General features: G+C 37.2%; 1 protein-coding gene and 1 long non-coding RNA gene across 2 annotated transcripts in view; one reads left to right on the top strand and one right to left on the bottom strand.

The window, feature by feature from the left end:
• Nucleotides 1-19,399, bottom strand: part of LOC114941625 (Krueppel-like factor 6) — a 315,820-nt gene that overhangs the window by 184,306 nt on the left and 112,115 nt on the right. The gene's annotated exons all lie outside the window — the stretch shown is intronic.
• Nucleotides 19,138-19,399, top strand: part of LOC114941738 (uncharacterized) — a 48,729-nt gene continuing 48,467 nt past the window's right edge. Inside the window, exon 1 of the long non-coding RNA XR_003821697.1 lies at nucleotides 19,138-19,391. This is a non-coding gene — a long non-coding RNA (uncharacterized LOC114941738). The remainder of the gene's footprint in view (nucleotides 19,392-19,399) is intronic.

The raw sequence follows: 19,399 nt of genomic DNA, 5'->3' as shown, positions 1-19,399 counted from the left end.
GCCAGACATGATAAAAGCACGAGCTAATTTCGAATAGCAACGAAATACTAATTCCGAAATAATAACGTAGCTCCCCCTGGTTTGTGCAGCTGCTGCGATTCCGACGTTAAGCCCGTCGAAACGAACAAATGCTCGGTGATGCAAAGGAAATACCCAATGGGAATACTTAACGTTACGAATAGCGCGTTAAATTCGCAGCGCTGCGCGACCACCATCGTCTGCAAAAGCGCATGCATATTGTATAAACGCGCGATCGTTTGATGCCATTTGTAAGCTCGGCGCGCGCGAGTGGTCGATTATTAATCGCGCGGTGGCGGAACACTTTTGTACGGGTGTTCCGACAAATCGCAAGAACAATCGCGGCTTGTTAACGCAACCGACATAGTAGCGATAATCAAGTATTATAATGACACCCCGACTGACAAAAAACCTCTCTCCTCCTGCGAGCATCCTTGCATTCGCTATACACCTACATGATGATCTACATGTAGCATATTTTGAAACAAGTATGACAGTATAATTGCATTATGTGCATAGTAATTAACACCTACAATATAATGATCCTTCCTATGGATATATTAGGGAGGAAGATAATTTACTTAACCAAAGTTAGCGATAAGCGACCTTAAAGCACCTAGCCCTTAAGGGAATATTGATGCGTAACAAGTTGTAAGTACTTGTACAACATTATCATGTATGTTATGATGCATTATAACTATACAGAGTTGTGTGTGCATTAAGGAAGTCAGTTTTAATTAATAAACGTGATATACAGCCTTTCATATTTACTAAATAATTAAATTTAATGTCAACGACAAGTTTGAGCTTCTGTGAATTTATTTCCTTTTTCAAAATTATTATCTCAAATATTTGTAATGTGTTTTCCTTCTGTGTAAATAAATATACGTATCTATAAAATACATTTTTCTAAAAATCCATCCGTATAACGATCTTGTGAAGACTTTTCTAATAAGATGGTCGTTTGACAATTGTAGAGGTTTTAACAAAAACAGATATCAAGGTGATAATAAGAATCGCGAACACAGACGCCGTAATGAGAATACACATATGGTAATCATCAAGCATTATAATTACAAGGCGGAGAGTTTTTGCAATGGGCAAAGAAGTAGCCACGATTACGGACGTCAGATGATAAGGGAAATCGGGTGAATCGCATCGTGGATCGCTTAAAAGCTCGTTTATGCAAAATTAATGGTACGGCCCGGGGAAAGCAAGCGACCGTACCTGCATTTTTCGCTTAATCGCCCGACTTCGCAGGGAGATTGCTTCTCTTCACGATATGAAAGCTGCTTTAACGCATGGCGATCCTTCAGTCTCTAAACATTCGGAAATCATTTCTCGATTCATTATTACGCAAAAAAGTACTCATCTCTCTAGGATTTATGCCATCGCTTTTTAAAGGAAATATCATAGAAGTATTATCATTGACGTTTAAACTCGAAAGGATTGAATAGTGTAACTCAAAAGAGAAAAGTGAGTGTTTTCATTTTATTTTTATTTTACATACTATTTTATTTATTATATATTAATATTTATGAGACATTATTAGTTTGGGATTAATATATTATGTGCGCAAACAGCCGCTATACACAATTCAGCAAGTTGCTTTTGTTTGAAAAAAGATTGGAATTGAGATAATAGCGGCATATATATTTAAACATGCACATTCTCCACGTGTTTGCTAAGTCAATGACATTGCACAATGTAAGTAATAACAAAACACAAAAATACGGAATTAATTTATTATGAAATTAAATTTCTGCATTAATCGCTTAAAAAAAGAAAGAAATGACGGTTCTCTCGCGTGGTCCGTCTGCGTGTAACATACGAGCGGGCGTGTTCGAGAGAAAGTTACGAGCACGGAAAAAACCAGACGGGGATCGACGGTCCCGTTGTGCATGCCGCATAATGACTCGATTGTAAATCCATGCCCGCGTGTTGCATCATTCATGCGGCCCGAGGGCGAGAGAACGCCATATTTGGCTCCGTCTCATCCGAACCTCTCTCCGCAGGGAGGGCTATTTGTTCATTAATCTTATAACGCAACAATCCCTCCTCTCCTCCGGATTGCGAGCGCATGAATTACCAATGCCGGCTACAGCAAGCACGCTGCGAATCCCGTATCTCGCGTGTGCGTATACGCGCTCGATGTGTTGAGAAACGACATTTCGCTATAAAAAAAATTTTCCAATATGTGTGCAAAATGAAAAAAAAAATTACGAAAAATGTTGAAATAAAAATCGATTTACGTAAGACGCTCTATGTGTGAAACAGTATTATTTTTCGATTTTATTAATAATTCTTTAATTTTATTTTTTTGAAAATTTTAATTTTCGATCATTTATTAATTATTTTTCTATTTGAATACAATGTACTTGTGATCGATAAAAGATATCTATGTTACGTATTTACATGTCCAAATAATATCAAATATTCCTGTAATCGAATCTATATCGAAAAATTACAGTTAATAAAAAAATAGTCTCCACAAATTTTCTGTATAAAAGAATCCGCTATTAAAACAATAGCTATAGGATACAATAGCTATATGTAGACCATTGACAATGCTGTAACCTGAATCTAGCTAGCTTACCAGAACAAATAGGCGACAAAGGATCATTGTTGTCTTCTATTTGCTAAGAGACAGTCGTAGCTAATTAGAGACTATGTGTTCGATAATACAAATATACGTGTTGTTTAATAGTACGCGTAATATTTGATTATTAGATTATCTAAAGCGCTAATTAAATATATAAAGAAACTAAATTTATAGCCCAAATTTCTGTCATATTATTTTAACAATACGCGATTTGACTTTGAATTCCTAAAGTAATATATTGCAATTTAAAATGTAAGACACAGGACACAGATATACGCAAGATAGGATTGCCTTATCGAAAGTAGGACGATAGTAACCCTAAGTATTACGTAGTCAACGTATTTGAATGACGTAACGGGTCATTTAAAAGCTTGTTCAACAGAATAAGACATGTGGATTTGTTAGAAATAACGATCGAATAAGGATCTTTCCTTCTTTCTCTCTGTAAGATAAAAATTAACTTGGAAATATAGGAATCCAACATATTTGGAAAAAATAATTTTCTTGAAAATAGATTCGGAAAAAATTTAAAATATAGATTTTTGAGATAAATTGAGATTTTGAGATAATTTTTTAAAAAATATATTGCAGATTTTAATAAATATTATATAAAACAATATGCTTGCTGCAACGCACGTTTTTTTTACCTTATTGTTATCTACGCGCAACAGATTATGAAATTTTCTTTTTCATATCATATGATAATAAATTAAAACACTTATGTTTTATTCTTTTTACGATATACGTGAATCAACTGATAAAATTCTTTTAAAACAACGTAAAGTTTACTTAATACTGACGAGGATGTAAATGATGACCTAGTTTTTAAACAAGAAAAGATTATACGATGCTTATCAAAGCTTCTCTTATCAAAAACGGCTAGTTATAACTCTAAAGTTAATTGTTGACTAAAAAATATAATGTTTGTTTTAGAGACGCAATTTCTTTCGCTATTATTATAAAAATATAATAATGACAATCATGTAGCTAACATCAATTCACTGCTATATCCTTTTATTAATTTTAAAGAAATTTTAGAAAATACTGTTAAGTCCAATTTGACATATATCGCAGATTTTTAATACGATTATAAGCGTTTATATCAATACACTTAACACTGTTGGTGTAACTGCAAGTTTAATCTCTAACGATTTATGCGACGTCGTATAAATTTTGACAAATGTGTAGTTTTGTCCTACAAGAGATTTACATTTGAAGATTTATATTATCTACACAACAGCTTGTATGTACAATTTGAATTTCACAATTTGTTGAATGTTAGTCTTCAAAGCAAGTGTAATTAATGACGTATAGTATGATTTAACAAGCATAAGCTTCACGTGATGTTAGAAATAAAAAATACAGAGTGTAAATCAAACTTTGGTACTGTAAAGAGGTGCATATTAATTTTAGGAATATTAACTCTTGTCTCATTTTGTGAATTGCTCTAGATACGAGACTACGTCGCAGCGCGCTAAAAGAGAATGCAAATATTTAATTAGTTACGACTGTACATAGTCATTTACATATATAATTACGAGTACATAATTACAGTCTATTACTAGAAGCCAATTAACATCATATTATGCAATTCGATAAGAAGCTATTTCAAATAAACAAGTGACGAACAAGTGTCAAAGGCTCATCAATGTGACAACTGGCACATATGTTTTAGATTACGAGACTTGCGCATACGATAAACAACATACAAATAGAATGTTTCACCTAAATTTAAAAAAATATAGAAATAAAACAAAATTCATATACCTATGTATATAAATAAATAGATCTTTACGATAAAATGATTACGACACACAAAGAAGTTCTGATATCGAAAAGAGGGTACGTTCGCTTTCAAGTCTAAACTGATAAAATATCAATCTTCCGCAAACATCAGATTATGAGAAACAATTTTATGCACCAATACCTATATAACGTAATATCAATTGAACGTATACGCTATTCGCGCATCACAGTTTTCAGAGCCGCGGAATCATCACACGCGCGATCTGTTTTCACCTCGTGACAATTCTCCACATATCGCGCGCGTGTGTGAAATGGTCAAAATTTATCTCACGGTAACCAGGAACGGCGCACTAAAAGGGCAAGTACTATATGTTTGTACAGACGTACGCACGTATATATATATATATATGTGCCGGGAGCAGAGCAAGTCGCGCGGCACATTTTGTGCCGACGAGACTTTCTTCGCCACAATGAGAAGTGTGCCGGGAGAGGGAACAAGGGCCTTCTACAATAGCGTAACGCGAAACGGTATGCGCACTGTGCTGCTAAGTGTATTATGCTTCCAGGACGAAGACTGCAACGAGCGAGCGGAGCCGTGCACAACAACAGCGCGAAAGCGGAGGGATAGCACACACAGTGTTCTATAGAATTCGCGCACGAATTCATCTCTCTTTCTCTCTTTTCTCCCCTTTTCTTTTTCTCTTTGCCTCTTTCACCGCATTACGTCGGCGCACACGAGTAAAGTGCCGCGTGCGAACTCATTCATGAAATTTATCGAGGTAATCGATTCGATTAAGCCGCAATATATATATATATATATATATATCTCGATCATTGTCATACAAATTGCTCTTATAAATATATATATATATATATATATATATATATATTTATATATTTATAAGAGCAATTTGTATGACAATGATCGAGATATTGTTGCGTATCTCACGCGTGATCTTCCAGTGCGATGATTTTTGCCCTCCTTTTTTACAACGAGCTACTGTTTAATTATTTTTTCACATTAGAGACATCTTTAACAAAAATACACCTCTTAACTGCACTCGAAGCTTTGTCACATTGCTTTAACCGATAGATTAAAAATAGTGGTTGTTATAAATCTTGCACAGCTGATCGAAATGTCATTTTGAATACATTCATACTGAACTGAATTTAATAATAATGATATCAAAAGAGAAAATTAAATTGCAATGAAATTTCGACGAGTTCTAAATCTTGATTCTATATAAATATTTAAAAAAATATGTTACATGAATGTTCGAGATTTTGTTGTCAAAGATAAATGCTAAAAATAACTTTGTGATTATAGCATCGAAAATTATATCCAGATTAATTATGTCAAATTAAAAATCTGATGAGTTAAAAACTCGGAAAATCCAAAATAAATGTAAGCATTTTTCATTGTGATAAATAAATTTTGCAGTATCGTATATGTTATTAACTTTTTTCTAATTTAATGACTGTCGTCTTTCAGTGTGTTGCACTCTTTAATTACGCTTAAACATATTCACTCGCTCAAATATACATACATACATAAATATGTATATATATGTATATAGTTTATATTTTAAGATAATATCAATAAAATATGTGAACCGAACCCAGCGTGTTTGATGCTTTCAATTGACGAAAACCATATTGAATCCAACTCAATATATCTCGGGCACAGTTTCGCGCGAACGGTCCGATCAATCGTGCACATCGCCGAGCTAACTTCCGAAATCCAAAATGGTTCGGTCGAAAATATAAAAAGGGAACAGCTAGCAACGAATATATACACGCGGTCGAAAACAAAACGGCCGCTGACAATCCGTCATGCCGCAACAATGATCCCGCGCGTGACAATCCCCGCATCCGGCAGCGGTCAAATTCGACGAAAAGCGAGGAGAGGGAAAGATAGAGGGGGAGAGGAGAACCGGATTATCCCACGGACGATCTACTGCATTTCGCAAACACGAAGGGCCTTATCCGTTATCCGTGGCCGCTCGTTGATCACGCTCGGCGAACCGGTAAACCGCGCGAAACCGCCAAGCGACGCATTTTCTCAGTACGGAATTATTTCGAACGCGTATGACAAAAGAGCGGAAATATATATAAAAAAAAAAAAAAACTCATCCATATTCAACGAATTATTTGGTTTTCAAATTAAATAATGACATTACGCCGATGTTTTATATAAAATAATACCGCGAAATGCGAATATGCTATTAGCTATTCAAACCTAATATTTAGCGTTGAATACGATCGATCAATTTTCAATCCCTCTCGAAATAATAATCTTGCTCTTTTTAGAATTGAAAAAAAAAAAGGAAACTGTTGTCATATTTATATAAATTCTACGAAGCGATGACGTATCAAACATTCCATGCAATCCGCTCGATTCATGACAGATACGAATCGATACCGGGAATCGCCGCGATCGATACGCTTATGCGAATAGAGCAGGAGACGGCGCGGGCTCTCCGCATCGAATGCGTCAACAAATAAGCGGCCACCGATTGCGTTCTCATGCGGAAAGCGCACGCAACGCACGCACAGGCATAGGTATATACACTGCAAAGGCCGCGTTGTGCTGCGGCGACAGTCGAGGGTTGCACGCGCGCGCGATAGCCGGCATTGTAGAGGGAAGTTCAATGCGCTTCGGTGACTATGACGGAAGTTGGTGGAGCGAGGGGTTTCGAAATAGGGGAAGAAGCGGACGAGGGGGAGGGGATATGCAGGGGGAGGTTCGCGGGGGAGAGGGTGGAACGGCGGTGAATGCAACGATGCACCGCGTATGAATATGCACGATAAACGGGACAGAGTGTCGCTTCGAAAGAGACTGAAACAATTCCGCGCGCCGGAACTGCGTTCCTTTGTACGGCACGGGAATCGTCAAAGGGACAGTGGAGATTAATAAAAAAGAGGAATAAAAAGATGGAAAAGGAAAGAGGGAAAGGGAGAGCGAGAGCACACGGTGATCGAGGGATCGTCTATCGGTCGGTCCGCATAATCGATACTCGTTTATGCAGATGAGACCGTTTCCGGCTGTTCGACAGATGTGCGCACTTCGGCATAGAGCGCGACCTAGATATCTTGCACGTATCAATATTCTTTTGCCTATTCTCGCTTGTGTGTGCAGGCTGTAATTATCTTTTGTCAATGACAGATTGAAAACTACTGACCGCCTTAACGCTTAGGTTATCGCCGTTTATTCATCGCGTCTTGTCTGATCGATCTTTTATACAGCCATGTCAGAATCCGAGCGAATCTTGCATGATTTCACGACTATAAAGTTACACGATCGTTCCAATTATGACGCTCCTATCATATCAAATTTTTAAATACTAATCGCGAGAGTATGTACAAAGATTTCGCTTTCTCTATTCGCACAATAGATGTTGATTGTGCTTCATTAATAATATGCATTATATATTTTTTTCAGTAAAGAAAACTAATATTATTCCAAAATATAAAACTTCAATATTGCATTTTTTATTCTTTATCTTAAAAAAAAATATATTTTTCATCTTTATCATATTTTCCTAATTTTTATAATCCCACTGAGTGCTCCTGCTCTTTTCCCCCATTTCTCCTTGCTAATATGACTAAAACACGACTGCATGAAAAAGAAGATGGGGTCACTTTCCGAATACGCGGTCTTTGTCACTCGATGCTGCGACTGTATTTCCGGTATCCGCGTCTATCACGCTGTATTTTGCACCACCCACTCTCACCCTATCTGCTATCTGCTGCTTTACCGTAACCCTGCTATTACTTCGTTGCATCTGCAGGGAGCGTGCACACGCAGAGGCGTCGGAGTCGCGTTATATACGATTACGCGGGAGAGCACGACAAGCCGAGACGCGGAGGACAGAAAGTCGATACTATGAGAGAAGGATACGCGTCTCGGCGGCCCGTGGATCGACCGATATATCGACGCACTCGGAGAGAGCGTCGACCTAAGCTCGCCGATCGTATTGGTGCCTCGGGAGAGTTAATGAGCCGATTGCGATCGGTAGTACACGAGCGAGATTAATTATTGGTGTCGAAGGGAAAAAGGAGGGAGAAGAAGAAGAAGAAGAGGATTTTGGAACCTCGATGGTTTATAGAATTTTAGGCGTCATATGTAGAAAAAAATCCCACGATAATGTTAAATAAGCGTAATTTTGTTGCATTCGACGATGCATCGTAAATGGAATGCTATAATAGTCATTATTTAATTAAATAAAAGTACTGTGCACGTTCATAAATAAGAATATACTCTTGCATTCATCACATTGTTTGAATCCGATATATTTGATGAATTTTAAATTTAATATTTCTCCGAGATTATTTTTGTATTGTTGATTTATTCGAGCTCTGCTTCATTAAAAAGTTGCTTCGAACAAAGAGTTGCTTTTTGATTGGCATACGTAATATCAATTATAAATTATTATACATTACATAAGTGTAATTTTATATAAAAATTTTTTATCTTAAAACAAAAGAATCGGATTTAATGTCAATTATACAGACGGTATATATAGCGATATGTTAATTAATAAGACGATGCAGCTTTAAAATGCGGTGCATATATGCATTAAGTATGCTCTGCTTATATACGCACCTACGCAAATAGATTTATGCTAATCAAAATCTGCAAGGCATTTATAAATCTACTTTCGCTGTTACTAAATATCGTAGTAATAATAGCGATTATGTGATTAATAATGCCTTTTTATATTTAATTTCCGTATAATGTATACATAAAATATTGATATTCTGAAAACGCGCAATGCATTCAGCAAATTAGAAAATAACCTTTGCCAAACAAATCATTGAAAAAGCTGATCGAGCGATTTCATTCAATATATTTGCCATTTAAATATTGCATGTATACATACATACATGCATACATACATACATATATATTTATATATATATATATATATATATATATATATATATATGTATGTATATCGCATTTCTTTTATCATAAAAAATATATTTTATCATTAAAAACTCTTGATATTTTTCTCCCGATACGCTGTATCGGGAAATGAACTGATATCACAGAGCATAATATCATATATATCGTTTCTCTTCTTTTTTCATGTTACTCTGTTTATACTGATTGTAGTCATACATGTCAACAATGCGAAGAAAAGAAATAAAAGAATATTCAACGGTATAAAGCAAAAGTATTTCTTTTTTTTTTCACACCTATTATTATCATATGCTCGTATCAATATCGCATAGTAGAGGTGTTTCGCGCGCGATGGTTACAGCCAAACAAACGACATATGAAAGATAGCTCGCAATCGCGTCGCGCGGCTACGATAACACGTTTTTAACGCAACACCTGTGTCATCGATCAACCGCGTCGACTCGATTGTAACCGAATCGTTATCGAGACGTGACGAGTCCTATATTGGATGCGATCACCGTCTTCTGCGGCGTTAAATAACGGGCTATTAACATTCCATTTGCATGCGTAGCGAGCATGACTAATGACAGACGGCAGTCTCATTAGTATCATCGAGAAGCGACGTGTCACCCGCGAGCAAAATATTCTTCCGAAGGAAGAAAATCAACGGTTTCATGGCCGTTCCATTTTTTTTTCTCTTGCATATGCACACGGCCGACTGTGTAATCAATTCAGCCTTTAAGCGGAATTAGCGACGGAAATAGCAATACCCTCGAACCCAGACTGGAGAGCCGATCAATGAACGCTTTCTCCTCGCCTCAGCGAGGCTCCTTATTGCCGAGCTATTTTTGCGAGAGAAGCATAACGGCCGCAAGCGTGCACGTCATTGAGTACAATTGGCCGCATTGTCGTAGAGAGTACATACGCGGGTCACACGACGTTAGGCTGGTGCATAGCCATGTCATCGACCAATCCGCACCTCACAACAGATCTCGCGGAAATTCACGTTCGCGATCGATCAAAAATTAATTTAAAGAGGAACAAGATTTAAGATTTCTCAATATATTTTATATTTCAATATTTTTTCTGTGCAAATAATGTCAAATTCTTGCAGGAATAGCAGAAGGCAAACGACAAAATTCACTGTCAATTTTCTCTAACATTGTTAAATCGATTAATTAAAATAACCAATAAGAAGGGATATTATATAGGACACAACTGCTGCACGTGCGAGATTATATAGCTGCGTTCAACAGTTGACTTTATAATGGGAAGCATGCTAAGAGTGCGATATTACAGATGAATCTCGTAAAAAACAGTGTGAATAAATTTACTAAAAATATATGAAGAGAATTCACACGTTATATATAAAATTCTTCGGATGATATTTTAAATGACAATGTGCATATATTATCGATGAACCTATGAAAATGATATCTTTACTCGACGAGTAAAATTAAAATACTAAATTATTAACAAAGTACGTTAAATTACATCTGCAATTTCGCGAATTTAAAAATTCATATTCGATATTGACTCATATTGAGACGGCGAATAAATCTATTCGTCTAAAATATGAATACTTTTATTCGTTCTCCAGTCAAAAAAATTGCAACAACACGCTGAATGTATTTTCAGCAAGAAAAATATTCCTACATTAATCAATATCGATCGATAATTCATACACGATCATGCGTTTGCGATAAAGTCTCGCGGTAGAACGTGCTTCACGTCGCTTTACGTTCCCCGGATCGCGTGCATGAAATTAAATCCGTGACGAGTAAAAGAAGCAGAATCGTTTTCAACGCTACGCACACGTTGCGCAAAGCAGGACTTTACGATTTTCTCCATATTACGAACTCGCCTCGTTTCTTCGTGCCAATCTCACGCAAAGTCCTGAACTTTCAGCGAACGCAATATAATCGGGTATCGCACAAACCGGCCCGGCGCGGCGATTCGTTTGCATCTCAAACAACGTCTCGAACGAGGCCGCGTGGTATATCGATTGGGCGCAATCGCGCGACCGTAAATCGCGGACCGACTTATTTCTCGCGTCGTATAAGAACGGACGCGCACAAACATACACACACATGCGCTCGCGCGGGTTATCTCACGGGATCGAATCAACGGAATAATTCGACATCGGGCGAACGACGCCCCCGCGATAAACGAAATTTATCGCGACCAGGTGTGACCCGCCACGGCTTTGCTATCTCGGTCGAAATGGATAATTTAGCCGGCTGATAGCAGCCGGGGGAGTAACGAGATTACGGAGAGCCGAGATCACGTCGCGGATCGAGGAGAGAACGCGCTTGCTAAAAACCGGCACCGGAATATGTTGTTGAGTCGCTCTCGCTGCGATGTTGACATGGAGCGTATAAAACGTGCGTGACTGTTTCTGCGCGCGAGGAAATATAAGAGATGCTAACAACCGAGCCGGCTTTTTGATAATGGTGAATAATTGTGTTTACGAAACTCTCTTGGAATATATAGGATTGTTATGTGTGTATGTACGTATTGCGTGACAGCAATAAACTGTAACAGTATACCGGAGTATCGGGCGAGTGCAAACAAAAACGAGAGGGTATACAGGGGGAAAAGTTGGAAATTTCGCGTACGAAAACGCCTCCGCGCGAGAATGTTCGATGCACGTAAAAACGCGCTTCGGGAGAGGAGGAGGGAATAACGATTTATCCAGGCCGAATTTCGCATATTACAACTACGAGGACTGAACGGTCGCATTTTCCGTGCTAATTAAAGTAGCACGTAATTGAAAAATTTCGGATAACACACATGCCGGGTTAAACGTTCGGGCCGTAATTCCATCGGTTTTTACGTCAAGCGCTGTGTAATATGAGAGTAAATCAAATTATTCGCAGCGCATTGTTTTATTTGAGCGAAATGAAATGATAAATCGATCGTAAGACATCGATGCGCTGAAACATTTAATAAATTAAATTATTACTCCTACGCGCGATACGCGAAAATGTTTACTGAAACAGATTTTAATGCGAACGAATATTCGGGTCATAAATTATTCCCGGTGAAACTAATTTATATCAATCCGACAAAGCGAGATAAAATCATCGGTTGTTTTTAGGTGAGGTTTTCAGGGCCAAGTTAAAACTATGCGCATGGAAATAAACGAGATAACAAAAATAGATATGTGCCATCTGCTGTGATACCTTCTACCCATCTACTCCGCGGAAACAACGCATCCACCATCTGCTTTTGCAGATGTTTCGTCCGTTTTATTCCCTTTATTCTCTGTCGTCGAGCAAATATTTCTACCCGTTTATAAAATCCTATCCCAATAAACATCAGAATGGCCTCGTCATTAACACGAGATAATAAATGAACATCTGAATAAATTGTGCTCGCGCACGAATCCGATTGCATTTCGTGCAATATAAATCCTTGGACCAAAATCCACCTTTAGCCCCTTTAACATTCCCCGCTGACTTGTTTTATTTATCCATCCTTACTTTACCGTTCTCTTATTTAAAGCCGTCCGGCTCGACTTATGTCTTCGTCTCTCTGTGGTGACTTTTGACCTTCCGTTTAAGAGAGGTTCCGTCCCGCGTAAAATATTCACAGGCGACTTTTGCACCTAGACACAGGTGCCCTAAAAAATACATTCGTCACAGAAGCGAAACGAGGGGAAGAGAAGAAATAAGAAAACCGGGTCGCGTAGCGCGAAAACGGCGGATTAACCTTTTGCCGATCGCCGACTCGACCTCAGTGAACACATGACGATGCTGTGCCGCGGCTCTAAATTTAAAAATTGGACCATGGAAATTAATTCTCGACAGCTAACAATAAGAACATCTCCGTAGCAATGTCGCTACTAATGTAACCAGAGAGACGACATGACATTTCGAAAGAATGGCATGCGCGTCGTCAGCTGAGAAAATTATTTCTATATAGATGACGAGAGAGGTGAATCCTTCCTCTTAACCCGGTTATATTTCTTAACCTCGGATAAATGTGTACTTTACCGCGCGTTTTTATCTATACCGATGTCGATGTACTCTCTGTGATCGATATTAACCTATAAATATCTACTTCGCGAGAAACAAGCAACGTTTTAGCTCTTTAGTCTATATTCTAGCATTCGTATGTGTGTAAGTGTAGAAATTCAATTATATCTGAATACTGAAAGAGGTTTAATTATCATTTAAAAATTTGTTTTTAAACAATTTTCTGACATATTTCGAACATACATATATTATACAGAGATAGCAAAAGAAATTTATGTATTTAATAAATAAATCTGAACAGTTAATCATGTTACACAACATACATATTTTATATAAAAATGCGATTATTCTGGAAGATTAATATAAAAAAAAAAACATTCAGAATTTAAATTATTTACGAATATAAACACAGATAGAATGTAGATAGAATTTAACACGCGATATTTCGTGCAGTTACTGCAAAGAAGTATATAATTTTTTATAGTGCATTAGTTAGTGTATTAATTGCAACGATGTATTTTATGGTACGAATGCGAGTATTAATGTTTCGAGATATTTCAACAGTGTGTTGTTGACTACGTTGTTGAAAATGTTGTAAATGTTGAAGCTTATGCTTGGGGGCTACTGCGTGGTAAACAAAGCTGCATATTGTAATTGAAATTGCAACGATCGCCGGTCCAGGATCGATTTTAATACGATTCAGTGTTCGACCGTCGTAATTATTTTGCGCACTGCGTAATTTGTATCGCGCATAGATATTTCCGATAAAACATGCGATATTCAAAATCTGATTTTTGATAAAACCAGATATGCGTGCTGTCGCGTCACTGATGTATAATACAACAGCATGATAAATAATATATGACTTCTTTATAATATCCGCGTGCCTGTCTTCCGGCAACATTCTCCTATCAATTTCAAACAAATTGAAACAACGCATATGATTTTATTTTATATTAAGAAAAAAAAGGAGTACATATTTTTTTAAACATTTATCTATCTAAAATATTTAATTTAGCATTTCTTGAAGAATGAAAAAAAATACTTGCAACAAATGCCTGTGCTTGATGTTTGAGAAAAAAATATAATAAGGAATCGTAGATTTTCACATTTTCTTGCAAGTAATTTACGGCAACTGCTATACGATTTTTCTACAATCCGTGGTTCGTCGGAATAAATTTCTTGTCGCACATTCGCGTTCTTCATTGCGGGACGTTTTCAGTCTAACTCGGTCGCTCTCTCATGAGACGACCGACAATTTACTGCCGTTACGCGATCTCGCGTAATATCACGGCGGCCGTAAAAACCCGGCGCTTTTCCCCGTAACGTGAAAACTACCCCGTGACAAAGACCCACCGAAGACAAGAAACTTCGGTGAGACTCTGGCAGTTCCCTCTCCTCGAATCGCCATCGGGATGATTCTGTCAAATCGAAAGCGGCGGTTGCAGCGCGACAGGGTTTCGACATCTCGTAGAGACACACAAAAAGGGAAAGACGAAGTTTGTGTGCGCGTTTCTCGAGTATTCTCACCACGGTATTTACCGATATAGCGCTAACGCAAGGCAAAATTTCAAGGAGCGTTAAGGGAAACGTTAAGATATTAAATCTGAGAGCTACGTCGGGCTTTCGGGTTCTCAACTAATTATGGAGTTGAGTGCAACCTTACCTTCCCTCCTTTTCCTGCCATGTGGACCCATCACCAACCAACCCCCTTCCCCCTAGGAGGCCCCTTCCTGACCCGCAATTGATTTAAGACTTCACCCGCAGCTGTGCGGATACGAAATTGGACGGGAAATTTGCCTACCTTAGTTACGCTTCTGCAGTTCCTTTCTATTGATGGTGCAAAGTGCAAGGTTGAAACGAAAATATAAAAATCTGACTTAACATCAGTGGGATGTCCGCAGAATCTTTCAGCGTGTAACAGTAGCGTTCCTCTGTATCTTTGAGAAGAATGTTTTGACGATTGACTTACCTGGAACAAAGAAAATTAAAAAAAAATTAGCAAAAAGGATATATTTTTAATTATATTTTTAATTAATTAAAATACGCAATTAATTTAATCAAATGATTATAATTAAAAAATAATAAATTATATAATAGCTTAGAAAATAGTTTATGTAATAAAATTATATATATATAGGAAGCAATAAAATATTTAAATATAGAATGAGATATTATATAAAATAGATTAAGCGTTAAATAAGCATAATAAAATAATACGTTATATAGCAACACTAACGAACAAGGAAATAATATCGCGAGAAACTTGATTATACAGTTGACGAGATTATTGTATAAATGTCTTACATATAAGCAAGTATATGTTAAACGCATGTAACGAGTGTATTTACATTTCGTTGTAGCAGACCTCGGTCGTAGGGAGTAATTTATAGTAATATCGTAGGGATAATGAGAGCGCGCGACAGGAGAGAGAGAGAGAGAGAGAGAGAGAGAGAGAGAGAGAGAGAGAGAGAGAGAGAGAGAGAGAGAGAGAGAGAGAGAGAGAGACAGACGAGCTCTGGCCTAGTGTCAGTTCACGACGATTTATAAGGTATTACGTTCTCTAATGACCGGTTTAGGTAAATGACCCGAATTCCTTAGTAAATCTCCAACGAGACGGACTCTGAAAGTGGGGGGCCCCCGGGTTAACTTCCGCTTGGTCGCCCCAATTATCCAGCGCGTTCTAATGATCTAAACGATTGCGCCACGACGGGACATGTCTCTCCACGTTAGCCTAGGTCAGCGAGGATAGACGCTTTTCTCGAGCGCCCAGCGACGAGTTTACGTTGTTTGTGCCGGAAAAAAAAGGAAACGGAAAACGAGCGATCGTAATTTCTGGAAAGCTTTTCCAGATAATGGGATTCTCAGGACCTAATAAAGCTTTTCTCGTTCTTTCCTTCTCTGTATTTTACCACCTCTCTACACATCGAGAGTACGCTGCGCTAACATCTTTTAAAAACAATCTTTGTGGAATTTAATATGCCAGACAGATCGTTCTTAACGCGATTCTCAAGGTTGTCTCTTCTCGATGTATGAATATTGAATCATAAAGCAACAAGATAAGCGAAAGAATGTTTCAATAAATGATTACATAGATCAAGAAATATTATTATGCAAAGTCGACATATTTTCTCGATATCTTATCGCGTCAACTAATCTAAAAAGCCATGACGATAAAGCGAAATAACGTCTTATAAACACAATCTACTATATTCTTCTTGGATATTTTTATTTACAAGTAATATAGCATTTAAAAAGTAATTAAGTAATAAAATCGCTTAAAATTTTCCATAGAACATTTTCCAAATAAACTTTTTATGAACAACGAATAATCGATATACTTAATTAACTTTGACAATAATAAATTTAACTTAAATTTCTGTAGTATTTTTTTCATGCTTTTTTTTAGACCTACGGTTTGTTGAAAGAATAAAAAGATAATTATACAATTACAAAATTCGCTCGAAATGGAATTTTTAGATAGACACGGATGAGATGGAAAAGAGACGCGTAGAATGCTTGAGCTATAGATATTAATCCTATAATTGGCCTACAAAGTGATTTATGCGGCTCATAAAAGTATCCTGGCGTTATTTATATCATAGTATGCACGTCTCACAGCATCCACATACGTGGACCACCCTAATTCAAGCGGTTTCCTGAACGATCATTTGTCTAAAAGTAAGATTGTGCAGAAATGAAACAAGGGATCGAAAACAATCGACTGCATATTTGCATGTAATTATGAGCGCGTATTATACATAAAAGAAAACCTCTAAGAAAAAATCTCTATAATCTCTGATATAATGTATAATCAATACATGACGTATTTTAAAATTATTTATATATTTTCATAAATTACAAATTCTCGTTATGCGTAATGTAAAGTAAGTGAATTTGAGATAAGATAATTTGAGATTAATATGGAAGAGAGTAGAGCAGAGAATATATATATATATATCAATTTATTGCCACTGCCATATGGCCATTACGTATTGCGCCCGAATATGCTTTTAAGCCAGGTATGCCGAAGTGCGGCAAAATGCGCTAAAGTCCGCCAAATTACGATACAGTGCGCCGTACTAACTGTGGCACTCCCATGGCAGCCAAAGTAAACGAGATTAAGGCTGCCAAAGTACGCTAGAGCGCACTTTATTAGAGTAGTCAAACTATTCCGAATTGGGCTCTACTCTCTGACACGTTATAGCTTATTTTGGTGTATATTTGTGAGTACGCTCCAAATTGAATAGAGAAATATACCATTGAATATGGAGAAATAAAATGCTGACTATTCATGTTTGATCGATGATAAAGATGTTTTTCCAAAAATATTATTCGCAGAGTCTCTGCTGCTCTTGCGTATTAAAAGAGCTCATTAAAGCGTGGCCCGAGAGCGAAAATATCTCGACATCGATCATCGCGAACGGCCGAAACTTTATAAGCCAACTTCATTATTCAGCCCGTTAGGATCGTGACGCGTCGATCGGCAACCGAAAAGCTTGTACAAATATTTAGCCGACGATCGACGGCGGCCTCCTCCGTCTATAAAAGGTGGCGCGCCATAACGTACTGCTGCGCGGCTTCGGAGCCATTTGTAAAATGTCCCTCGCCGATTCCGCAATTTTAAGAGACGTATCGGTCTCGTTTACCGTGCACGCTGTATTTTACGACTGCTCCCACTCCCGCGCAAAGTGCTCCTCGCCGCAGCCGATATATTTCATGCAGATGTTGCCCGAAAGTAATCGAGGTAACTCGATACGGATTCTACCCTTAAACGAAGGAACTTTTCGAGACCTTCGGCAGCGTAATAACGATCTTTCCTAGAAATCGTTCCATATCCCTCTGTCGCAACGTAGACGAAACGCCGATCGTTTGCACCGGTCCGTTCGACCGTTAAGGTTTGTCGAGGAATACCAATGATCCAAGAAAATTTCGAGAAAAAAGGAAACAAGAGGGACCCTGGCTTAGTCAAAGTATATCGAAGTTTTATATATTTCTAAACGACACATCGAGTATCGAAAAACGAAAAATATTGGCCATCATATTTCAGAAAAGTTTTATAACGTAATGCAAAAGATTTTTATCTTTGAGTTGTAATAATAATTGTCACTTAACTCAGATTAAAAAAAAGCGCTAAGAAACACAAATTGAAAAAACATATACTATAATTATAATTATTTAAAACATAAATTATCTGAATCAACTTTAAAAGAGATAGATTTTTCAAAATTAAAAACAATAGATTATTTATTTAAAATATATATGTAAAAGTATCAGAATATAAATCATAACTGCTTATTTCAAAATCTTAATTAACCGTCGATCATAAATATTCTGCCAATTAAAAATATTAATTCTGTTATTAATGCTTTGCGTTATAATAGTGTTGACTGGAATGTCACCGCAAGAATCGATATAATAAAGCTGGAATTTTAATTTCATTTATCCTGAAAATAGAAATTGTCTTCTGTTTTATTTTCGACGATTCTCATAATAAAAAATCAACAAAATCATTAAATATCAATAATATAAAATCATTCATAATTATTCAATGTTTTTTTCGCATTATTGGTTATTTTATTTTTACATAAAGTATCTTTAGTCAATCATATATCATTTTAACGATGGATTAATTATTGTACAATTACATCAGAATTGATGTGACGTATTGATCAGTAAATAATGGTTCGCGAGATAGAATAAAAATAATGTAATGTATATTCTGATATACATATATTAAATATTTCAACGAAACAATTCAACAGCGACTTAACGAGAATTTATCACCGTTTTCGCGATTTACTATCTCAGAAGCTCGTTTCCTTTCTGCCACTTCATCCGCCGATTCTAATCCAAAGTTCAGTTTGCGTGCGCATAAATACCGACCTCCATGTTCCGCGCTTCTTTGTGTTTGCGTGTATATATGGCGTGCACGCGTGCATGCGTTCGTGCTTACCGCAATGAAATCGATACGAGTTCTTTCGACGACTTCCTTCGAAATGCAACCTAGGGAAAAAGGGCGGCTCTCCATCCCCAAGGGTGGTTGCTACTCACATCACCATAAAAATGACGCTCGTTTGCGAGATCGATCACGTACTTATGTACGTAATCACGTGACAATCGTCTGCACTGTTTTTAGGTATGTAA

This window comes from Nylanderia fulva, unplaced genomic scaffold (assembly GCF_048542155.1).
Source record: "Nylanderia fulva isolate GAGA-0341 unplaced genomic scaffold, ASM4854215v1 Scaffold5, whole genome shotgun sequence".
Taxonomy (NCBI): domain Eukaryota; kingdom Metazoa; phylum Arthropoda; class Insecta; order Hymenoptera; family Formicidae; genus Nylanderia; species Nylanderia fulva.
The sequence above is the reverse complement of the archived record's forward strand: the minus strand, read 5'-3'. Positions and strand labels throughout refer to the sequence as shown.